Below are 11824 nucleotides of genomic sequence, written 5' to 3' on the forward strand. Positions count from 1 at the left end.
TGGACAGAACTCTTCAAAAGTTAACAAGATTCTTTCTTCTCAGAAAAAAATAGTGAGTTATAAATGCTTTGAAATGACAACTGTGTCATATATTCCATAAAAGACTTGTACAGTCAATCACATAACTGAAGCAAATATTATCAATGAGTAAGAAAAACTGATTTCAATGAGAATCACAAGTTATTCTTTTACGAAGAGCAAGTAAGAGAATTCCTTAGAGGCCACTCATGCTTTACTATGCCAGAACAAAACATGGACAGCTTTTTTCTCACTTTTCTTAACTTACAAGTAAGGATGAAACACTGGTGCATCCGAACACATTTACATGAATGTACACATGCGCATACATGTGTACTATGCACACAAAATTCAGTGTTAGAGAATCTAGATCACAATGAATGGGATGTTTAAAGAAATAAATAATAATCATGTCCGTAACAGTAAAACAAAGCTTTTGTAAACTAGCAATCATTAACAACAAATGTAATGCAAATTGTTAGTTGTTGTTACATAATCAGACTTAATCACTACCGAGCTGACCTCTTTAACCAGCACTGATGGTAACAACCCATTGTGGCCTCAGTCACATCACAGCTCAGGTGATCAGGCACAGAACTGAAGTAAACACCTCCTTTCTCTTCCGTACCCCTAAATTCAGGATCTTGCCTTTTTATAAAGCAGTTGAGTATTAAGGCAGTTTTCAGTTTTTAGCCTTACCCTAGGCTATTCTCTGCCTAATCCCTGGGGAATATTACTTTCAAAGTTGCTAACTGCTTCTTTTCTTGATCAGCTGTTGCTGCCTTTCCTAAGCAAAAGCAGCTTTTTTTTTTTTTTTTTTTTTTTTCTTTCCCCCAGCTCTTCTGGCTGTACTTTTTAAACAAAGAGTTGGTCTTCTTAAACCTCTTCTCTTCTTCTTAAAGAGTTCATTGGTGCTTCATTAACTGGATTGAAGCCTTTTCCCTTGTCTGGTGCCCATATTATCAGATCCTTTCCTGCTGTCTCATTGTTAAACGGTGCATGGTAACAAGACACACCTGGTTCCACAGTCAGCACACCTAGTGAGCTGATAACAAACCTAACAGGCCAGGTTTGTGGCCTGTGGAGTTAACAGGAGGTATAGTTAGCATAAGCCTTGTGGCCTGTAGTTAGTGATGATGGTACTATTTCTCTGAGTTGTTGGGTACAAAGATCCAGTTAGAGGTATGCTACCTTAGTGTGTTTTTTTTTTTTTTTTTTTTTTGAGTGCAATAGACTGGTGAGGCTAAATGTTCAGGATGCTTCTTGAAGATCTAAGTATTTTGTAATGTGCAGGATTGTCATGAAAACTCCTCTAGTGCAATGAGGAGGGAAATTGCTTATCCAGCTCTGGATAAAATACAGTAAAATTATTTCCTGGAACAGTGAATTATTCTATTTTTACAAACAATATTTGCTTTTCCATTTTCATTATCATTGTCTGTGTTTTTTAACTACTGCCATGTGGCATATAAAGAAATAGGTTCCATGAAAGAATTCTTCTATAGAATGTATACTTCTTAATTCTGATCTTGGATAAATAAAAGCTGTCAAATAACTGGATTTTCTTCTTTTTACTCGCAAAGGAATTGTCTACTGATTAAGTCTTTGCCTTTTTTTCATTGTATTTATAGCTTGAAGTCATGTAGCTATTTCATTCAACCCTGATAGACTTCAAATACTTCACTTACAGCTGATTTATCCATATGCATCTGTAATTGTATCTAAAGGTTGTGAAGCCGCAGTTGTTTTAAGTCTCTTACTGAAATGTGACCATAACATTGTAGAGAAATAACTATTTTTCATTAGTTAATGCATTTTATGAATGAATAACAGATTGTCATTCAAAATTGATTTTTTTTCACTAAGAAGGCTAAGCTGCTGAGGTAGATTGCTTTTTTATGCCATTAGTTACTGCAGTGAATAAACTTTTATAAAGCTTTTAAATGAAAAACAGATGTTATAAAAGTGTAATCATTGCTTTATATGAAAGGGAGGTCAAGGCCTAATGACTGTTTTTGAGAATTGCTGTACTTTATTTAGGATTGTTTCTGCAAATCAGGGTAATATGAATGTTTTCGTATTACATCTATACCATTATTTTGAGCTAATTGTTGTTAATTAAAGAAAAAGATATTAAGTATAGTAATTTAGGTCTCCTCAGAACTTGTACCACAGAGGCAAAGCACTGAGATATTCTATTGTCACGTCTGATGTAGAAAGATATATAGGGACTGAGGAAAAATAAAACAGACAGAGTAAATAATAGTGTCAAACGTAACAATGGTGATACTGATATTTATTGAAATTTGTGTCTAAAAGTACATGTACAGAGAAATCCATGACGAAAAATCACTATAGGACAAAAGTTGATGACCTGCTGGTGATGGACTGAGACTGTCAAAACTTTTCTACATGTCCATATAATTCCTTCTTTTACTACTATGTGAAAATTGTCAATTTAGAAGTCTTAAGTACATAACATCGAAAATATTGTGAGTCACAGGGACTAAAGGACAGTGTAACATGACCTGCTCAGATCAGCTGTGATGGGGATATGAATGAATGAGAGAGAACTGTTTTCAAAAGATACATCATTTATTTTATCACCCTTCCTCCAGACTTGGTATTCTAAATGTCTAATGATGTTTTTTTCTATTATGGAAACAACTATCTCCTCAAATAGGCAAGCTCAAGTCTACAGAAGTGCAAAATCATCTTGCTTCTTTGATCTGGTTTTGCCTTCATCACTTACCCTCTCTGACTGTACTGCTCAAAGCTTGTAATAGTTCCATTTCTTCACCAGTTAAGTGGGAAATACATTTTATGTATCTTGAGACTCCTCCTACTCCCAGACAGGAAAATGTGTGTTTCTCCTCCTTCACCTTGACAATTAGGAAAGACAGTCTCTGAAATAATGTACATTTTTCTTTCTTCTTTTCTTTCATTTTACTTCTTTTTGTGTTGAACCTTGACATTAGATTCAGGTCTAAATGTAAATATAAATATGTATGCCCTGGCTATGAAAATTGTGCATGCAAACATTTTGATTTTAACAGGGTAGTCAATGAGGGGAGCAGCTTTGTGATGGTGAATACTGTTCTGCTGGTAGCTCTAAAGGTTAGACACTTGCGTGTTGGGGGAACTTGATTTTCTGATTGGACTTGATTTATACAGTTGGATGGATAGCTATGGATACAGTTTCAGTAGTCAGATCAGAGCTGAGAAATGCAAGTGTTTTATTAACTTCTCACAAGAGTTCATTATCCAGAATAAATCTTGAATAATCTCTGTGGTAATCTGGATTTTAGGGATTGAGTTTTAACTCTGTATTCTGAGACCTGACATTGTTTTGATAAAAAGGCATTAGATCGAGGAAAGAAATTAAATGTGGTATGATAGAGAAAGGTGGGAAGGGAGAGTTGAGGTGGAGAACTTTCAAGATCAGTGGAACTTCTCTGAAAAGTTGTTCTTTTTGGCACTTAGTCCCTTCCTGACTGAGACTGCTGTTTTTCTCAGGTGGTTATCTCTAGCAGACACTATGACTCCTGTGTGAAAACTTTGATTTCACCTGCTGAAGAAAGGATGTCAGCCTGAGCATCATCATATTTACTTTAACTAGGGCACAACTAGTCAAGGTACTGTCTTCTGATATATTTTGAAGCATTGGTAGACATAATGGGGGCATAAGCTCACATCTGGCTCTAAAACACAACTCTTGTTAAAGAGTTTTTATTCTTGTTTTGCAGTGCTATCAGTTTACACTTAGCTGAATGGCATTTGTTTATTGTCATAAGATATGGGATATAATAATGAGATGTGAAAAAATATTGCATTTTTAGTGATGAAGATTTTGCTTCTTTTTTGTCATGTATGAGAAGCAGGAAAAGAAACATACTTTATATTCTGCTGATTTTCTAGTGAAGTAGAAGGTTAGTCAACTCTGGGAGATTTTTTTCCTTTTGCTCATTTTTCTTGGTACATTTTTGCCCACGGAGATCCATTGCAAGAATTTTTAAAGATTTTTGTTTTACTAAAAATCTAAGGTATTGGTTTATCTTATGTTGGAACACCTAGATCTCAGAATGATATTAAGGACTTAGGTATCTAAATCATTTATGAAAGTCGAGCTGAGGTACTTTTGAAACTGTCAGACAAATGTACAGGACCAAATTTCTTGAAATTAGGATAATTTGAAAGGTTTAGTTTTTTGAATATTCATCCAAGGATCTTGTCCATGATAGCTCAGGATGAGTATGGCTAGGAAAGACCTTTTTAAATGCATTTCCAGCATATGTTCTATTGATTCAGAAATTTGTAACTCGGAGAATAACAGAGTAAAATATGTTGCCTTTAAATATGCAGTCCATAAGTGATCTAGTCAGTTTTATTCACTGTATCTCAATGTGAGTTAAACTCTTGCGGTGGCCATTTGGCAGCTACCTGTTTTAACAAATATTGTCTTTCATAATTTCAGTCGTCTTTCTCTCCTCTTAGCTCTGGGTAATCTGGAACTGTTAAGGAGGCAGTGTGGCACTGCTCTCTGTTCTTTTCTTAATACTTATCTCCTTGGCTCTCCAAAAAAAAAAAAAAAAAAAAAAAGGCTGATTTATAGTCACTCCATGTTATTCTCCTCTTTGCAAAATATTTTAATAAGGTGAATTCTCTGTCACTGCGCTCGTATGTGTATTTGAAGTCATTATCATAGAATTGTTGGAAGGACCCTTAAAGATTATCTAGTTCTAACCACCTGCCATGGGTGGGGATCCCTCGCAGTAGACTATGCTGCTCAGAGTCCAGCTTGGACTTGAACACTTCCAGAGACAGGGCATCCAGTGTTTCTCTGCGCAGTCTGTTCCAGTGCCTCACCACCCACTGAGTAAAGAACTTATTCTTAATATCTAATCCAAATCTGCACTCTTTTAGTTTAAAGACTTTACCTCTCATTCTATCACTACGCTCCCTGATAAAGGGTGTCTCCCCATCCCTCTTGTAGGTCACCTTTAGATACTGGAGGGCCACTATGATGTCTCCCCTGATCCTTCTCTGTGCTGAACAACTCCAACTCTATCAGCCTGTCTTCACAGGAGAGTTACTCCAGCTCTGTGATCATCCTTATGGCCCTCCTCCAGACTCATTCTAACAGATCGCTGTCTTCCTTACACTGGGGCCCCAGAGCTAAATTACGACAGTGATTTATAAGAGATTATAAATGATTTGTCTCCTCATCATTTTGCATTGAAGCAGTAAACCAGTTAAATTTGAGTTCTTAAGAGTGATCAAACAGTTAATCATTTAATTTGTACTTTCCATAGATGACTAAGTTGCATTTTTAGGATAAAATTTCATTAATTTCTATTCTGAATACTAGAAAAAATGTATATGATTGCATTTCTGAAAAGAGATCTGTGTTCTACAATAACTAACTTGTATATAAAGCAACAGAATTCATGTACTACATTCAATCTCAACTGTATTCCATCATTTTAACAGTGAACACTGAGGGGAAAAAGGTCAGTACTTTTTATCTTGTTGCTTTTATACCTATTTTATTCAAATTATCCTATGCAGTATTAAAACGATATTATAATAATTAGATGCTATTGATGAGAGACTAAAGACCAAGCTGTCCAACCTAAATTGACTAAAGTTATAAAGACAGACTGAACAGAAAGAACTTGAAAGACCAAGCACTAACAGTACTTAGCTTCAAAATTGTTCTGAATATGTTTATCAAAGTGGCAACTTTTCTTCCTGATTTACTGAAACTCATTTGAAGTTAATCACTGGTTCCTATTTGTGGCTTTAGAAATTTCCACAAATATATCTACCAGTTGATTCAATGTAGTTCATCTACATATTTATATTGATTGGTTGAGCTGAATTTTTTAATCAAGATAAACAATACCATAGGTAAAAGCTTTTATATTCAGTACAACTAATTGTAATTTTGAAATGAAACATTTTGACCTGAAGTAGTACCACAGTGTCTGATGGCTGCCTGATTCATATCACTTTAGCTAAACAGATGGACTCTCTGTTCAATCAGTAGAGAAAGTTTGTGCCTCTGAAGAACAATTTTAGATAATCTCAGTGATAGAAATATCCATAGAATGATATAATACCTTCAAGGACTGCGCAGGGACTTGTCTAGACCCAGAGAATAGGAAACACAAAGTACTGAGTAAATTAGAATTAGCATATAGGAATGTGGAGTAAATATTCCTCCTTCCACTCAGAATTTAATGGTAACCTTAGTTAGGGGAGCAGATGCTCAGCAGTTTGCAGTAATTTTCTGTGGGTCATCATGTCAGTGTGGAAAATCCAGAGCCTTGAGTATATGTTTTTTTTATTCCCATGCCAGGAAAGGATGGAGAAAAGTTAGAGCTACTACTTCATTAATGAATACAGCCAACACAAGGACAGAATGTAACCACTTGTATGCCATGGGAAGAACTGTATGACTTCTTACAGGAAGGCGATTGAGTAACATACTTGTAGAAACTCGCAAAAAATTTTGGTTGACAGACTAAAAAGATGAGAACTAGAGATTGGTTTGGTCTTCAGTTTGATTCTTCACAGTTATCATTAGTGACTGCAACAAGACCATCACTTTTGTGTGACCACTGAACACTGGCCTCATTAAACCTCTTTGGACTGTGCTGAAGCCTTAGTTCAGTGGTGTTTCAATGGAGAGCTGGTACATACTGAGTTACCAAATCCTTAGTGTAATGATCAGACAATGATTTTCTTGGCTCCTTTGGTATAGGAAAATCAAAAAAGAAAGAAAGAAAAAAAAAAAGATATCTGTTAACTATCCCTTTGATGCTTTTAGCAGAGGGATAGGGTGATATGATATTACCATTATGATGCTTTGTCTTGGCTAAGAGATCCTCTGGATAGGGAGCACGTCTGGCATGGCATAAAATATGTAAAATCAGGATAGAGCAGTGTTTTACACTGGCAGTATGCAGTGACAAGACATTACAAAAATAATGGTTTCTTGTAGTGTATCCAGATTCTTAACAATGAAGTCACTCACTATGCCACTATTTTTTACAGAGACAGTGCTCAACATGTACAGAAGAAAGTGTACCTTTGAATTTATTTTAGAGTTACTGATTCCACCTATTTATTTACCTACTTTTAAGCATTTCTTAGCAATTTACTCTGTAGCATCTGCCACATACAAGGGCATCATGATTTATCTGCAGCTCTGAATACATTACTTGTTAACCTTTACAAACACCTAGCATGACTCATTCCATCTTATCACAGCAGACGTCAGTGGGAGTAAGCATCACTCAACAGGACAACCAGTTTGTACAAGATATAGGCGCATGTACCAAATGTACCCAGATAAAAGAGTTGGTTAATTTTGAAAGTGTTAAAAAGGAATACGAACACAACAGTACAGTCTGTGATGGGATTTGTGGCATATGTGTCCGTAGTCATACTGAGGGGATCAAGTACTAAATGATAGCCTAAATAATGAACAAGAGAAAGATCCCTTGTAATTACCTCCTCTAAGTATCTCTCCTTAAAAAAAAGAGCATCTAACTTTAGCCTTTAATTTCTTCTCCTTTTCTTCCAGCAGTTTCAACATTGTTTAACCATGCTGCAGTTCCTCCGAGTAGCATTTTGTTTGCTGCATTTTGCCACATTTCTCTGCCTGATGCTAATTTACACATGCTTGAGAGTCACAGCCTACCTTTCAAGGAGTTTGGCCGTACCACAATTTATAAACTCATCATGCTTATGAAGAGTGGAAATTTCCTGAAACTTATATCTATCTATGTGGCCTGTGCTTTTGACTGATTTTACTGTTAGACTGATACCTATTTTAAGAACAAATAAAATTTATGGCAATTTACACTTTTAGCACAAATACCAAACTTTTGGTAAAATACAGAAGTAGAAAAAAAATATCGGATGAACATCCACACACAAAGAAAAAAATCAAAATTCTGGGAAGATCACTCTCTTTATTTCTCCCTCAAGTTAAAGTTAGTCCATTAGGATAGTTTTCAATTTAAAAAAAAAAAAAAAAAGAATTCAAAGGAGACTTTTGGAAGCTTTTCCCCGTTTGTTTTCTGAAATGGCTGGAATTACTAGAATTGTCCCAATCAAGCTGTTAAAAAGAATGATGAGGTATGGTCACCCACTCAGATTTTGTTAAAAAAGTCTAACTGGAGCCCTCTAAGATGAAATGGCCTTTTGTAATGAACTCAGCATCCACTGCCTGTTAATGAATCATACATAAATTTGTGGGGGAAGGATACCAAATGAGATTTTTTGAAGATGATTATTTCTATACAGAATTGTTTGAATTAGAAGGGACCTTTAAGGGTCATCTAGTTCCAACCCCCGTGCTGTAGGCAGGGACACCAACAGCTAGATCAGGTTGCTCAGATCCTGGTCCAGCATGGCCATGAAATTCTCCAAGGACGGGGCATGCACCACCTCTTTGGACAACCTGTTCCAGTGCTTCACTACCCTTATTGTAAAAAACATTTTTCTTAAGTGCAATCTAAATCTCCCCTCTTTTAGACTGAAACCATTTCCCCTTGTCCTATTCCAACAGACCTTGCTAAAGTATTTATTCCCTTCTTTCTTATAGCTCCCCTTGAAATGTTCTCTTCCCCAGGCTGAACCGCCCCAGCTCTCTCTGCGTGCTCTCTTAGGGGAGGTTATCCATCTATATACTACATTATATCTTCTTTGTAAAGTCTAATAATTTTCTAAATAAAAAAGCATGAAAAATCTTTCTTCAGGACCAACAAGTCATCAAAATATTAAAAGATATTAGGAGATGCTTAAGCTTATATCTAGATGTCTGAATTAGAGGCTTTTATTTCCTATAAAGACATTAATGTCAAAGAAAGGCTATAAGGTGTTATAATTTTATATTTCTAATTAATTTTAGATACTTTAGAGACTCTAAAATGGACTGTAGTAAACAAAATAGCCTCCTAAGTTAAATGCTCCAATCAAAGTTGCGTGAATATTTTCTTGTATTATCAAGGCCAAACAATATTAAACTATGCACAACACTTAAGCTTTTTTTTCTTATTTACCTCTTTCCTGGTCTCACATTACTGATTGTGAGCATTTGACAAATGTGATGTCATATCAATTTTATATCTTACTGCTTTGTTTTTTTTAAATTTATTTGTATACAGAAAATTATAGGTATTGTATTTGATATGGAACTGTTTTTCCTCAGCTCCATAAAGGAGTAGTTTTGAGCTTAGCATGTAAATCATTTACAATATTACATAAAAAAAAAGAGTCTTTAATACTAGAAGAGACCTTTGCAATCCATAACTAACAGTTTTTCTGCACTGAAAATTTTAGATAATGAAGTTGTCATGGATTGGATTGTCTTACTAAAGATGTACCAGATTCTGACATACAATGTCAGGTTGCAGCATTTTCATAAAGTTTCTTTGTGCATTGTATTCTGACATGGTGTGACTCACAGAGTTTGACTTGATATGTCTTACAGTGACACTTTGCCATAGATATGCAAATGCTCCCGTTTTCTGAAAAGAAAAATAACAATACTCTTGGTAAATCAATCAGAAAAACATTGATATTTTCCACATTTTCAGGATATAAATAGTATTGTTCAGAATTCACTGGGTCACGTTAGCATTTATTCACATTCATAGAAGTACATACGCAACACTGACTGAGTGATAGTGCTTTGAAAACAATATTCTGTATAAAACCATAAACACCTTTGTAAGAAGTAATGCTTCTTGACTATATACTTTACACTTGTTTTTGAAAATACAGCACATGTGCATATAAGAGGACAAAGCTATTATAAATTCAGCATGCTATATTTGCTTCTCAACATTCATGTGTTTTGTGGATTCTAACAGCTTCCACAACGGTGGGGCTCTTCTTCTGCTTGTAAAGAACAAGGGCAGTTAGGCTTTGTTAAGACTCTTGTGTAGGGGCTCCAGACAGCTCAGACACCAGAAAAGGTGGGGAAGAAACCTTTGTTAGGTGAAGGTGCAATAGATATTATTCTCCTACCTGGAACAAGGAGAAACTAAAAATTACCTTATGACTCCTTGAACTGAAATACAGTTTCTGGTCAGCTAAAATCAGAATACAATATCTTTAACTTTTAAATTGCTTTTATCAAGACAATTTATTAATTTGTATTTTTACAGAAACTATAAGCAATAAATCAGTTTTTATAGAGAATATTCTTACATGAAATTATCTCTGAAAACATGATTTCATTAAAGAAATATCACATTTTAACAATGAGAGACTGTATCACAACTTCACTAGCTTCAACTAGGACAAACTGTTCTTAGGCTAGAAATAATCCATAGCAGATTGAACATTCAAAAAAATTTACAAATGTACACCAATTATATTTTAGATGTAATATGAAAAGCACTATGTATTAAAAAGGAGGAGATATTCATAGAATTGCTCAGATTGGAAAAGACCTTCAAGATCACCAAGTCCAACATCATCCCAGCCCACCACTAAATCATGTCCCTGAGCACCACATCCAAATGGTTTTTAAACACATACAGGGATGGTGACTCAAACACTTCCCTGAAGAAGTTTTTCCTGATATCCAACCTAACCCCCCCCCCCAGCGCAACTTGAGGCTATTTCCCCTTGTCCTGTCACCTGTCACCAGTGAGAAGAGACCAGCCCCACTCCTTCTGCAATCACCTTTCAGGTATTTGAAGAGAGCAATAAGGTCGCCCCTCAGCCTCCTCTTCCCTAACTGAACAACCCCAGTTCCTTTAGTCTCTCCTCACAGGGCATATTCTCCAAGCCCTTCACCAGCTTTGTCGCCCTTCTTTTTTACTCTATTGAAATAGATTGGTTGTTATAAAATTAAAGTATTCCAATAAAAAAAAAGTGTATAGGGCCAGAGTATGAGTTGTTCAAAAGCATCTGGAGAACTGTTAAGTGTTTTTCTTCAGGTACATTCGTAGCTGAGCCCAGTAGTTTGCAATGTACTTCTGGAGCAGAACTACTGAACTGTGAAGTTACTTATCTAGATGCTTTCTATACCTGCAGTACTAGAGATATTGCAAAATGGTCTCTGTACCCAGGAAATACTATGAACTCTTTTGAATGTACTTAAGTTTTAGTAAGACATTCACAGATAATTGTCAAAAAGATTAGTGTTCTTTACTTGAAAAATACCTAGCTTCAGGAGAAATGTGTGTTATTTTTTTTCCTACTGAGATTGAAAAGAGAAATAAGATTATGCTTGGGATCACTCATGTTTTCCTGAGGGAAACAACAGACAATAAATTGATTGTGACTATCTGTATCTCTAGTAGGACTTAAAGGTGTAAGTTTCAAATGGAAAGAAATAAAAAAGAAAGAAAGATTTATTGTCATTTTGATTAAGTTCACAGTGTTTTGTCTGTTTCTGCAAAGCTTGTCATGCATATTGCATTTAACTCTGAAATACAGAAATATTTAAAGATTAATTTAAATAAAGACTAAATGAATTCTGTAAGGAAAAGTAAACACAAGATCATAGAGGGAAAGACAAACACCTGTGTAGCATTTTTGTTAGAATAAATGTGCAATGAAATTGGAAAATAAAAAGGAAAAAAATGGGTTAGCACAGTAAGAATGCAATTTAAAATTGGATCTTTATTCTTATTATGGAGTGTTTTTTTTTTTCTTTATGAAGAGGACATGATAAACCCATAGCTAAGGTTTCCTTTGAGTTTTTATTCAAAGCTCTCCCCCCCTCCCCCATCCTCCCCGTTTTCTTCCATGTTTTCTTCCAAATTCAAAAACCTAG

At 35.3% G+C, this 11824-nt stretch overlaps 1 long non-coding RNA gene across 1 annotated transcript; it reads left to right on the top strand.

Annotated features, from left to right (window-relative positions):
• Positions 977–8265, top strand: LOC110396163. Its single transcript, XR_002436819.1, has 3 exons — positions 977–1200; positions 3535–3653; positions 7610–8265. It is a non-coding gene; the product is annotated as an uncharacterized LOC110396163 (long non-coding RNA).

This window comes from Numida meleagris, chromosome 3 (genome assembly GCF_002078875.1).
Source record: "Numida meleagris isolate 19003 breed g44 Domestic line chromosome 3, NumMel1.0, whole genome shotgun sequence".
Lineage (NCBI taxonomy): Eukaryota > Metazoa > Chordata > Aves > Galliformes > Numididae > Numida > Numida meleagris.